Here is a 13282-nt window from a genome sequence, read left to right on the forward strand (position 1 = left end):
ATCGCCACTTTGTTGAACCATTGGATGTAAGCTCTGAGCGATTCACGGGCTTCTTGTTTGATGGCGAACAGGCTCACGCTCGTTGATAGCGCCGATTGCTCGCAAAATGGTGGAGGAAGGCCGCTCGGAAGTCCTTGAAGTTGGTGATGGATCCGTCCAAGCAACCTCCGAAACCACCGCTGAGCCGATCCCAGAGGGTGGTAAGAAAAACTAAGACTTTACTCCATCCGTATTGATGGAGAGTAGTCATATCAAACTTACCGATGATCATTTGGGTCGCTTGTCCCATTATACTCGCCGATCGTCGGAGGCACATAGTGCTCAGAGGATCTCTTAATAGCCTCAAAATTGGCGATTAATCCTCTCGTGATGCGTCCGCTGGGGCTTTCCCTTCTCGCTATCTCGCCTAGGCATCTCATCCAAGAAGATCCCCTATCGTATGGCTTCAGGGGTACGGAATAGGGCTCGATGAAAGGCGGTGGCGGTGGTGCTTGCCGACCACCGACCGATGTTGCTTCCCGCTACGTGGCTTCGCTTTTTGCTCCACGAGTTGGCGGCCCTTATCTCGATCAGAGCGCCGAGTTCCTCGTTCGAAAGCGCCACCATGTGTTGTCGTCCAGCCTCGCCCATTGATATGGATGGGAGATTGAGATATCCGGCTTGATGATGTCGAATGAAGTCATTGATCAGTTTGGAAGTCTGCGATGATCGGCTGTCACGCCCCGGAGGAGTCCCCGTCCGAAGAAATTTCGGCAGCACTCCCTGTACGGCGGACAATTAAAAATTTCTACATGACTAAATACTCAGCCACATGCGGCTGGAATCATAATCATAATAAAAAACACACAACATATATAAATCCACGCACTGTCACAACCACGCAGTTGATAATAGCAACATAAAATAAATATACTCTGACTCGAAATCCACCCTACTCCACTACACTCGTAAAGCTCAAAACCGACGCACTCACCTCTTCTGCCGTCCAGGCAGGTACGTAGTAGAATAGAATCCAAAAATCACATCAAGAGTTCATCAAACAAAAATAATCCATACACATTCCATAAATAAAGATCCAAAACCAGAATAAGACAACGTTCTATATGGAAAAAGCCAAAATATCAATAAGACTCAAACCAGCAGAGAACTGGCTCTACGTGCTGATGGGGGGCCAGCGACTGGAACTGCTCCGGACAGCCACAACCTGAAAATAATTAACAATGGAGGCGGGGTGAGTCCAAAACTCAGCAGGTACAACTGATATGCATAATAAAACAAATAACAGACAACACTAATCATGCGTACAGTCTCCTGAATATGAGGAGGATAAATGCAACTGAAATGAAATCAGAAGATAACTGTACTGACCGGATCAAAGTATAAAGGTAACAGTCGCCGATCGAGTGAGTCATAATCTATGCATGTCAATCAATGATTCAAACAAATGCGATATAAGTGCAAGAATCACAAGCAAATAAAATGAATAAATGCGATATGTCAACCCCATACTCGCAATCAATGCTCCTGCAACGACAGAGTAAACGGATCGTCGGAGTACTCCCGTCCCGTGACCCCAAATCATAAATGGGGCTCAATGCCTCATCTCCTAGACATCACGACGGGAGGATATCTCTCACGGCTACCACCGAGTCTCCCGACCAACGGAGCCAAACAAAGTCCACCATCTGCCGGCCACCACGCTACCCTAAATGCCAACGAGCCAAACAGGCGAATCGATCACGGCTACCACCGAGTCGCTCGACCAACGGAGCTAAACAAGAACCGCCACACACCACGATATACAAATCCATGGGTGATGTGTGCAGACATGAATCATGAGCTCAACCAAAGTAGAATAATCAGACAAGATGCAATCACGATGCATGATACTGAACATGGCAATCTCATGAATAACATGGCATGATCCATATAAATAGATACAAAGTGTGTACCACAAGAAGACGTATCAAATAGAAGGTACACAAATCGAAGAGGGTATCAAATAAACCCTAGATCCAGAATATAACAGAGCATGTGGTTAGGTCACTACCTAAGGCATATGTGATCAGGTAGACAATATGCAGTGCAGAATAAATAAACAAACAACATGTACTAATCATGTAGTGACCAACCGAAATAAACAGGTAACACAATTACTGTTATATGTTAAACATATTATCATGCATATCAAAACACACAAGTCAAAGTACCCGCCTCCAATCGAAATGGTCCAACTCGGACGTCGAGATGCTCGTCTCGAATCAAAGTCCTGTGTTAAATCGCACAGTTTAGCTAAATTTAATTATAAACAAATAGCTAAACAAATTTCTAACCCACTAACCAGTTAGGGTTAGTTTCGTTAACCCCAATTACACCATTACCTAACTTCCAAACCTAATTATTAATTATTGCTAACTCAACTAGCAATAATCTACCACAAATATCAAAACCGTAATCCTTACCTTAATTCAACAGGCAGGAAAGGTGCTGTCGATTGCTACAAAAAGTGGCTGCCGGAATAGGCAACTCTAATATCGCCGATCTGTTGTACCAAGGATCTGAAAAAACCAAAAGGTACCGATCTAATGTTATGATCAACAGTAGCTATAGAACAAGAACAGAACACTAGATCACGACCTAAACCCTCACCTTTCTGTCACAATACCGTATCACCACTGCTCTGAGGAGGAAGAAATGCTCACAGCTAGGGCACAGAGGATTTCCGGCCGGCAGCACTGCTGTGAGAAGGTCTCGGCTCCGGTTAGAGTGGCGGCAGAGAAGTAGAAGGGCACAGAGCGATCGGCGGTGGCTCTAGTCGCCGGCGGCAGAGAAGAAATTGGCCGGCACTGTGCAAAAGAGCCACAGCGGCAGTACACAGGGAGGAACTAGGCACCGGAGACTGGTGCTGAACCTGTGGCCGGCGCTCGGCTTCGTCTCGGCGCTGCCACCAATCGAGAGAAGGCGCGGGTTCTCGGGTGGCGGCGCTAGGGCACACGGAAAGAAGAAGAAACAAGGTTCGGGGTTCGGCCGGCGGTAGAACTAAGGCAGAGAGGAGGGTCGCTGGCGTCGGCAGAGGAGAGAACCGTCGGGGCCGGCGGTTAGGGCAAGGAGTCGAGCACGAGGAAGAGGCGTCGGCGCGAGGAGAAAGGGTGCGCTCGGGTGCGCGAGTGAGAAAAGAAACGGCGAGGAAATAAAGAAAAATATAAAGAAAAAGAAAAGGAAAAGGAAAAGAAAATAAATCTTTTCCTCATTAAAACAGGGTAACCTAAACAGACCTTTCCCGGACCCTGTTTTTGTCCCCGTTAACATGTCCATACGAGCTCCGAAAAATTCTCGAAAAATTTCTAAAATAAAATTCATTATCATTTTATGTTATTTTACATTCTCCTCCACTAATAAAAATTTGGTCCCCAAATTTCGTTATCTACCATCAACAAGTACTAACAACAGATATATAGTATAAATGCTGAACGGTAAATAAATCACATACCTCAAGTGAAAAGATGGGGATATCGAGCTCGGATCGTATCCTCAAGCTCCCAAGTAGCCTCCTCGTGAATGAGGACTTTAACCAAATGGATAGTCTTGTTCCGAATCGACGCCCTTCGAGAATCTGCAAATCTCCTCATAAGTAATGTCAGTCTGAAAGGAGAACCGAGATTATCTATCAACACATGTATCGATCGGCACGTATCTCCTCAGATATGTGGAATACGACGTGAACGCCTACCAAAGACGGTGATAGTACCACCCGATAAGCTATCGCCCAATCCTTTCCGAGATCGGAAAGGTCCAATGTATCGCGAGCTAGCTTACCCCTGAGGCCAATCTCTTCACCCCTTTCGGGTGAAACTGAAATACCGGTCGCAAATGGAGAACTCTAAGGGTCTCCGACGGCCAAGATAATACTTCGCGCCTTATGCCTCGACATCCTCTCGTCTCGATAATATGGACCAACTCGTCTCACGCCGAGCTCATGAGGTCCCAACAATGGGCCTCGTGGATTCTCGCCCGATCGACAACCGAGCAACTATGGTAACAAGAATACCCCTGGTCCCTGCTCCTCAAGGTCTAACCCAGAAAAACTCAATCAAATCCGTAACCAACTTCGGTGGCTAAAGTCCTCCGACTTCCTGCTAAGTGCATCGACAACCACATTAGCTTTTCCGTGTGATAGCTAATGGTACAATCATAATCCTTCAGAACTCCATCTATCTCCTCGATGAAGATTAAGTTCCTTCCGAGTGAACAGATATTTGAGACTCATGGTCGGTGAGAATCTCAATGTAATATCATGCAGGTAAGCCAAATCCTTAGGGCAAACATAATAACGGCCAACTTCGGATCATGAACTGGGTATTTTTCTCATGCTCCATCAACTATCGATAAGCATATACAAACGCCCACCGTATACCTCGTAGACCCATACCTAGAGACGCTGGCGGTAGAGAACAAATTCCTCTCCGTAAGGTAAAACCAACAATCGGCCGATAACACATCCGCTCACTCCTAGAAGTGATCTTGAAATCCTCAATCCAAGTAAACTTCACGCCTTTCACGGTCACGCTGAAAGTAGCATAGCTATGTGGAAGAAACCCTCGATTAAAAGTCTGAATATCCTCGCGAGTCACAAAAGATCATGGATCTCCTACATCGATTTGCCGCTCCCAACCGTAATAACCTCTATCTCGGAACCACTAGACACTCCCACCGTGACCGTGTGTCCCAAACTTCATAACAAAAGATAATTCAAATCAGCACTACTGACAATCACATATAGATGTTCTCATCGAAACATCTCTAGATCTATGCAAGGGTGATGTACGTGACTCACCTCGGATCCGTAATAGATCACAACATCGTCCACAAAGATAATGGAAACCTATCCAAACATCCTCGACATACCAGGATCAACGAGTCTCTGAAAACATCTAAGGCACTTTAAGCCTATATGGAAAAAACCAAGACACATAATGTCCGTATCACAGACATTCCTATCCATAGGATCTCCGATAATAAATCGAAAAATCTGATCATCAATAACATAAATCACCAAAGAATACATCCTCCAGAGTGAGAGCAACGCTCCATCACAGGAAACACCACATATATGGGAGCAACGCTCTACCACAAACAATCCGTAATAGGTGGGAGTAACGCTCCACCACAACAATCCAAAATATATAAGAGCAACGCTCTATCACAAACCAACTATAATATGTGGGAGCTCCGCTCCACCACAAACGATCCATAAGCGTCCAAGTCACCTTACTATCCAACTAGAGACTATACCAGATCTCTCTACCACAAATCACTGTGGTTAGCCTAGGCTATAACAACCTAGTAAACTAATCAAATCCATCATCTACTCTATCAGCATCCTAGTGGGTCATCCACTGATAGGAAAATTAGTTGATGAGTTAATTTAACAAATGACATAATACAGTCACTCCACATTCTGCATTCAGTATAAGTAGAATCATCATACTGCTACCAATGTATACACCTAGCACACATGCTCACACAACATATGTATGATCAACAAAATCCTCCAATTATTATACACCAAACATACTCACACCTCAGGTATATTCAGTATTATACCTCCAACAATACATACCGAACACGTGTGCAAAATCAATGTAGGTAAAATCAATAATACACCTCAAACAACACTCACATGACATATCTTCACCTATGCCAAGAGTATAACCAACATATACTTCCAATAAAGCATACTAAACCCAGGTGCACTCCCAACTCAAACATAATCAAAAAGATACCTCAGATACCACACCAAACACGTATGTATATATCACAACTCAGATTAAATCGACAAAATGCCTCCATCAAAACACCACTGATGTACTTATACTACAACTCGGATTTAATCAACAAGTTATCTTCAATAATACCTCCAGATACATACACCGAACTACATACCTATGATCCACAAGGAACCTTCAAACCATATCAGAACATGGATACATATACTACTTGCAAATGAACAGTCTACCACAGGACTCCTACAACCCAAAACAATCATGATATACATGCAAAATCAGCATACCAGCTCAATCAAAGAAACCAACCTTATGCTACCAACACTCATGGGTTACGGTATATCTAAACAAAATTCATGCATATGTATCAAGCATGAATACATCAATCAAAAGCAACCCAAAATAAAGCAGCCTAATCATCCAGTAACAACCCTGCTCTAGGTTCAAAGGAACTGGTATCAGACAAGAAAAATATACACACCGTTGTATAACAGTGTCAGTCAATGTCATACACTACAAAGACTATATCTAATGGGGAAAATTTTATCATCATAAATCCAAATGTACTCTCCCAGTATACACTAGTAACGAGTGTATCCCATAAGTGTTAAGCAATTAGCTCTACACTTCCTTACATCAGCGGGGTCATATATCCCAATGCACCCTCTAAGTTATCCCACCAGATATATACAGTCCATGGTCAAAGTTTTCATGGAATAGGATACATCGATCCTCTATAACCTATCCAAGCCGACAATGATATACGGCTGAATCCGTCCTTTCCACGTCAGTACAAAGCATGTACTCAAATGTGCTCTAGATACATAACTAAGCACAAACAACCTAAAGGTTCAAACCTCTAAGAATAGAGTATGACAATCCTCTACTGATCAACCAACAAAACTAAATCATTCATCTACTAACTAATCAAGAATACCTTAATCCTCCACAAGCAACTAAGGTATATCAAACCACGATCAAATGGTATACTACATTATCAAATAACTAAATCAGTTCATGGGTCAATTCAACACTAATACATCATCTCAAACTAGAGAATGTCAATCCACATAATATCATATGAATAAATGTGTACGACCCAAAAGAAAAAAACTAGAATTCAATATCATCAAGACACCCTCATTTTTTTTTTTATCCTCAAAAATATCAGCCCACTAATATCAGATGAATAAGTCTCTACTCTCCATGAGGGTAAGTTAGCATTCAAAACACCAAATCATTATTTATCCACATAGTTCAATATCAGATGTAACAAATATCAATTTTATCATCCTGTTAACTAACCATAATTAACCAGATTTATTAAAATCAAAAATCTCATAGGCACATAAACTCTCTAGCTTCCAATTTATAATCTGATCACCAACTATAAACATCAACCTGTGAACACCATACATGATACTCACTATATCACCATCAATGACAACCCAAATAAAAGATCATCAAAATAGTTATCCACTAAAAGATCATCAACAACCACATAACATTTACTCTCTTAAATCATTAGAAATCAACACATCAAAATATCTGATCTCACAATATCCCTCAACCTCAAACCATTCTCAACAATGATCAACATGGTAACTCCCCTAATGAACAATTTTTCATCATATCGGGTATCCTAATATCCAAAAGATATGAGTATAAAACCTCCACTGGCTAAAACAACATAAATATGTAGGTATCATCTACTACCCAGCTAAGAATAACAGAGGCTGGTATGTGCCTCCATCTCCTACTAATAGTAACAGAAGCTAAAATCTACTGATGGTATGATGTGAAAAATCACTAGAGACTATAATCCTTGATCTCTATTAAGGTCAACCATGCTCAATGGCTAACTCATCACAAAAAATATGTGCTACAGCAACCAGACAGGTACTAAATAAAGAATGCTAATACCTGTCATAAACTATAAAATTAAACATCATACCTATATGCCGTCTGGAGATGTTCCATCGCTGTCCAGTCCCCAACTTCAGACCTCAAAATTCCGAACATGCAAATCACCGGAAGTCCATATAAATCCGAAACGGAAGTCCGAAACATATACGAAATGGAAAAATCCGTGCAACCAAAATAACTACCCAGTTTGACTCGCAAACTTGGGATAGCACATATATCCAGAATACTAAAAGCAGGTATTACACCCTGCTCTGATACCAATGAATTGGTATCAAATAAATCTCGAAAATTCAACACACGGAAATCAAACAAGTATCGCCAAACTTTGGCGCTCTGATACCAAATCAATAAGTATCAGGTTATCCCAAATATCCAAAATACAAAAACAACGATCGTAAAACCTAAGCTCTGATACCAAATAATTTGTCACGCCCCCAGAGGAGTCCCTGTCCGAGAAAATTTCGGCAGCACCACCCCTGTACGGCGGACAATCAAAAAAATTCTACAAGCACTAAATACTCAGCCACATGCAGCTGGAATCATAACTGTAAATAAAAACATACACACACAGTTTATATGTAAAATCAGCCTCTGGCTGTCACAACCACGCAGTTGATAATAGCAACATAAAATAAATATACTCTGACTCGAAATCCACCCTACTCCACTACACTCGTAAAGCTCAAAACCGACGTACTCACCTCTTCTGCCGTCCAGGCAGGTACGTAGTAGAATAGAATCCAAAAATCACATCAAGAGTTCATCAAACAAAAATAATCCATACACATTCCATAAATAAAGATCCAAAACCAGAATAAGACAACGTTCTATATGGAAAAAGCCAAAATATCAATAAGACTCAAACCAGCAGAGAACTGGCTCTACGTGCTGATGGGGGGGCCAGCGACTGGAACTGCTCAACCTGATAATAATGTGGGTGAGTCCAAAACTCAGCAGTACAACTGATATGCATAATAAAACAAATAATACAACACTAATCACGTACTCTCACGAATATGAGGAGGATAAACTGCAATGAAATGAAATCAAGATAATCAGATCGACCGGATCAAAGTATAAAGGTAGCAGTCGTCGATCGAGTGAGTCGTAATCTGATGCATGTCAATCAACGATTCAAACAAACGGCGTATAAGTGCAAGAATCACAAGCAAATAAAATGCAATAATCGTATATCGACCCCATACTCTGAATCAATGCCTCACGCAATGACGAGTAAGCGGGACGCCGGAGTACTCGCCTGTGACCCCAAATCATAAATGGGGAGCTCAATGCTCTCGTCTCCGATACGATAACGGGAGGATATCTCTGCCACCACGCGAGTCTCGACCAGCGGAGCCAAACAAAGTCTACCATCTGCTAGCACGCTGCTACCCTAAATGCTAACGGAGCCAAACAGAAGCGGGCGATCTGCGGCTACCACCGAGTCGCTGACCAGCGGAGCAAACAAGAACCGCCACACTGACAGATATCTGAATCCATGGGTGATGTGTGCGATACGTATGGCGGCGATGAGCTCAACCAAAGTAGGCGATAATCGACAAGATGCGATCATGATGCGTGATGAGCATATCTACGAATAACATGGCGTGATCCATATAAATAGATCTGAAAGTGTACCACAAGAAGGCGATCGAATAGAAGGTACACAATCGAAGAGGGTATCAAATAAACCCTAGATCCGAATATAACAGAGCTGAATGATGTATACATGGTTAGGTCACTACCGAAAGCATGTATGGTAATAAATAAACAAACAACATGTACTAATCATGAGTGACCAACCGAAATAAACAGGTAACACAATTATCTTGTTATATGTTAAACATATTATCATGCATATCAAAAGACCAAGTCAAAGTACCCGCCTCAATCGAAATGGTCCAACTCGGACGTCGAGATGCTCGTCTCGAATCAAAGTCCTGTGTTAAATCGCACAGTTTAGCTAATTTAATTATAAACAAATAGCTAAACAAATTTCTAACCCACTAACCAGTTAGGGTTAGTTTCGTTAACCCCAATTACACCATTACCTAACTTCCAAACCTAATTATTAATTATTGCTAACTCAACTAGCAATAATCTACCACAAATATCAAAACCCTAATCCTTACCTTAATTCAACAGGCATGAAAGGTGCTGTCGATTGCTACAAAAAGTGGCTGCCGGAATAGGGCAACTCTAATATCGCCGATCTGTTGTACCAAGGATCTGAAAAACCAAAAGGTACCGATCTAATGTTATGATCAACAGTAGCTATAGAACAAGAACAGAACACTAGATCACGACCTAAACCCTCACCTTTCTGTCACAATACCGTATCACCACTGCTCTGAGGAGGAAGAAATGCTCACAGCTAGGGCACAGAGGATTCCCGGCCGGCAGCACTGCTGTGAGAAGGTCTCGGCTTCGGTTAGAGTGGCGGCAGAGAAGTAGAAGGGCACAGAGCGATCGGCGGTGGCTCTAGTCGCCGGCGGCAGAGAAGAAATTGGCCGGCACTGTGCAAAAGAGCCACAGCGGCAGTACACAGGGAGGAACTAGGCACCGGAGACTGGTGCTGAACCTGTGGCCGGCGCTCGGCTTCGTCTCGGCGCTGCCACCAATCGAGAGAAGGCGCGGGTTCTCGGGTGGCGGCGCTAGGGCACACGGAAAGAAGAAGAAACAAGGTTCGGGGTTCGGGCGGCGGTAGAACTAAGGCAGAGAGGAGGGTCGCTGGCGTCGGCAGAGGAGAGAACCGCCGGGGCCGGCGGTTAGGGCAAGGAGTCGAGCACGAGGAAGAGGCGTCGGCGCGAGGAGAAAGGGTGCGCTCGGGTGCGCGAGTGAGAAAAGAAACGGCGAGGAAATAAAGAAAAATATAAAGAAAAAGAAAAGGAAAAGGAAAAGAAAATAAATCTTTTCCTCATTAAAACAGGGTAACCTAAACAGACCTTTCCCGGACCCTATTTTTGTCCCCGTTAACATGTCCATACGAGCTCCGAAAAATTCTCGAAAAATTTCTAAAAATTCCGGAAAATTCCCTTATCATTTTCGGTATTTTACACCGGCTAGTCTCACGAAGCTCCGGCGAACCTGCACAGAAGTCGGGCAGGGAAGGGGTTCCCGGCGGCGACCCTCCGACGCTCAAGTCAGGTAAGCAAGTGGTGGTGGAAAAAGTAGCTCCAAAGCTTCTAGAACGCGTACCTCCGGCGAAGTCTGCAGCTCTTTATATAGAGCGGTGAAAGAGCTTCTACACGCCTACCGAGGCACGTACGTGTCCGCAACCCATACCTCGGTATGTGTTTGTTAGAAAGCTTACCTGACGCCATACTGCAACAGTCCCATCACGCCTTCGATGGGACAACAGGACACCCCGTTGTCAGACTAAGAGTATGGCTTAGCCATACGACTTGACGGCTGTCAGCAGATGTTCCTGTCCCTATTTACCCACCGCCAGCCAGGACGTCCATCCGGCCGGCTCGACGAAGAGCGCCGTTCGGACGGCCCTAATTCCCTGCGCCGGCCGGGCGGCGCGCCCATTACGTCCTGCCTTCTCTTATGCCTTCCGCTTGACCACTACTTACTGTTTCATTGAGCGTTGGAACCCCGATCCCTGTCAGGGCGCTTTTTACTATCAGATGTTTACTGGCAGACCGATCGGCTTGCCCTTTTCTCATGAGTCCGGTCGGCTCACCCTTCTTCGACGGACCACCTGGCCTTTTGACCTCCACGTGGCGTTGACCCCTCGTTAGGGGTCCCGGGCTCTTACCACCGGATCAGTTATGATTTTAGTTACTCCCATATTTTACAATTGAAAATACCACAGTGGATAAATTTTTATAAATATCTTGACCGACAAAGCATACCTTTCTTGATCTTTTGGCTAAGATCAAGTGTAATATCTATTTTTATCAATTTAATATATGATATAAAAAAATTAAATTAATTTTTTAATGAGAGAGTCAAACTGTTAGGTTCTTGAACGTCGTATTTATGGGCCTCGATACTAACACCTTTACCAAGTCAAATTTATTGGTCTAAGATACTAATTTATACTTAGTTATATATTATATTACACATGTAACGCATGTGTACAATAATTAATAGATAGAAAAAGAATGAAAACTTAGGTGAAGTTTGGTTAAATGATGAGAATGATTATGGGTATAGGTTTGGTGATAAATGGGTATAGATTTGATAGTAAGGTGAAATGGAAATGGAAATAGAAATGAAAATGAAACTCATCTAATTATATAAGTTGGATTAATTTTCATAAATCTAAAAATTATTTTCAAATTATCATTCCCAAACCTACAACCCAAATATTATTTTTTACTATCATTCTATTCTCTCATTCTTAAATCCATCAACCAAATATCCCTTAGACTCAAATCTGAGTTCAGATACATATCTTGATTGTCAGTAGTCCCTAGCGTAGCAATCAAGCCCATTTAATCCTATAGTGCAACGTCCATAGCTTATTTTAATATATATCCAGATCCCGTGACACTCCTTCAGTGCTATGTAACACCAGAATCAAATTTCATATACCGATGGCATTGTATAGTGAAAAATAAACTTTGAATAAATAGAAGAAAAGGGATAGAAACTCTGTTTTGAATAAAATGTGTGTTCATATCCAAATAGCCAATAGTTCCTGGGTAGCAGTGGCGAGATCTGGAAAAATATGCTAAGTTGTATGCAAATGCTTGCACCGAAAAAAGAAAAGAGGGGGGAAAAAATCTTATGCAATTGCTAATAATCCATTTTTCCAATAAACCAACTAATCTAATTGTAAGCATTCATGGTGAGTTTGCTAGATCCCTGCAATGCTCTAAAGGAGTCAGACAATCTAAGACAAATAACATACAGAAACGATGTTACCCCGACTCTAAGACGCAACCAGTCGTACAAATACCTAAAGAGGTTTCATGATCCCCAAAAAGTACCAGGTATTTTTCAATAAACAATAAGAAATTGAATCGATAGATCCAAATACTAACCGATCAGGATGCAAATCTAGGAAAAGTGGATCACACGCCTCAAAGATCCATCCTTCTATCGAACTCGCCCAGGCGCACTCAGCTAGCAAATGAAGCAAAGACCAAACATCATTGTCGATAGTTTGAGAACTGACCGTGGAGCAGTAGTCGTGAGAGATAGAACGAGTGAATTCGCCGTAGCTTCCATCGCCTCCGCTGCCATCGCCGCCGCGGTCGGCGGGAAAAGGGATCGGTGATTCAGTGTCGTGAATTCTAACAATGAAAGCTTCTATGGAAGAATTAAAATTGATCGATATACGGCCAGCAAATGGGCTGGGTTTTATAATTTGGGCTGACGATAAAGGCCAGTTGTAGAAGATCGAATTGGTCCTTAGATTTTTCAAAATACTTGACCATTTGCAAAAAAGGTCCCAAAATATATACTAAATTCTAGGAACAAAGCCAAAGCCTCTTATGCCTCGATTATGTTCGATATCTACCAAAGCATTGAGTTGCAAGACAATTACTTAAGTTTATCTCCTTTGGATTTTGATGGTGGGCTATGATTAATCTATAAATTGATAATGACTTTGGACT

At 42.5% G+C, this 13282-nt stretch overlaps 2 long non-coding RNA genes and 1 pseudogene across 2 annotated transcripts; 1 reads left to right on the forward strand and 2 right to left on the reverse strand.

The window, feature by feature from the left end:
- Positions 1-1006: 1006 nt before the first annotated feature.
- On the reverse strand, positions 1007-12984 carry LOC122043341. Its single transcript, XR_006129489.1, has 2 exons — positions 12707-12984; positions 1007-1204 (listed from the first exon to the last, which is right to left on the reverse strand). It is a non-coding gene; the product is annotated as an uncharacterized LOC122043341 (long non-coding RNA).
- LOC122043342 lies at positions 2223-3078 on the reverse strand. Its single transcript, XR_006129490.1, has 3 exons — positions 2650-3078; positions 2463-2558; positions 2223-2269 (listed from the first exon to the last, which is right to left on the reverse strand). It is a non-coding gene; the product is annotated as an uncharacterized LOC122043342 (long non-coding RNA).
- On the forward strand, positions 11566-11718 carry LOC122044516 (annotated as a pseudogene).
- Positions 12985-13282: the final 298 nt, after the last annotated feature.

This window comes from Zingiber officinale, chromosome 2A (genome assembly GCF_018446385.1).
Source record: "Zingiber officinale cultivar Zhangliang chromosome 2A, Zo_v1.1, whole genome shotgun sequence".
NCBI lineage: Eukaryota > Viridiplantae > Streptophyta > Magnoliopsida > Zingiberales > Zingiberaceae > Zingiber > Zingiber officinale.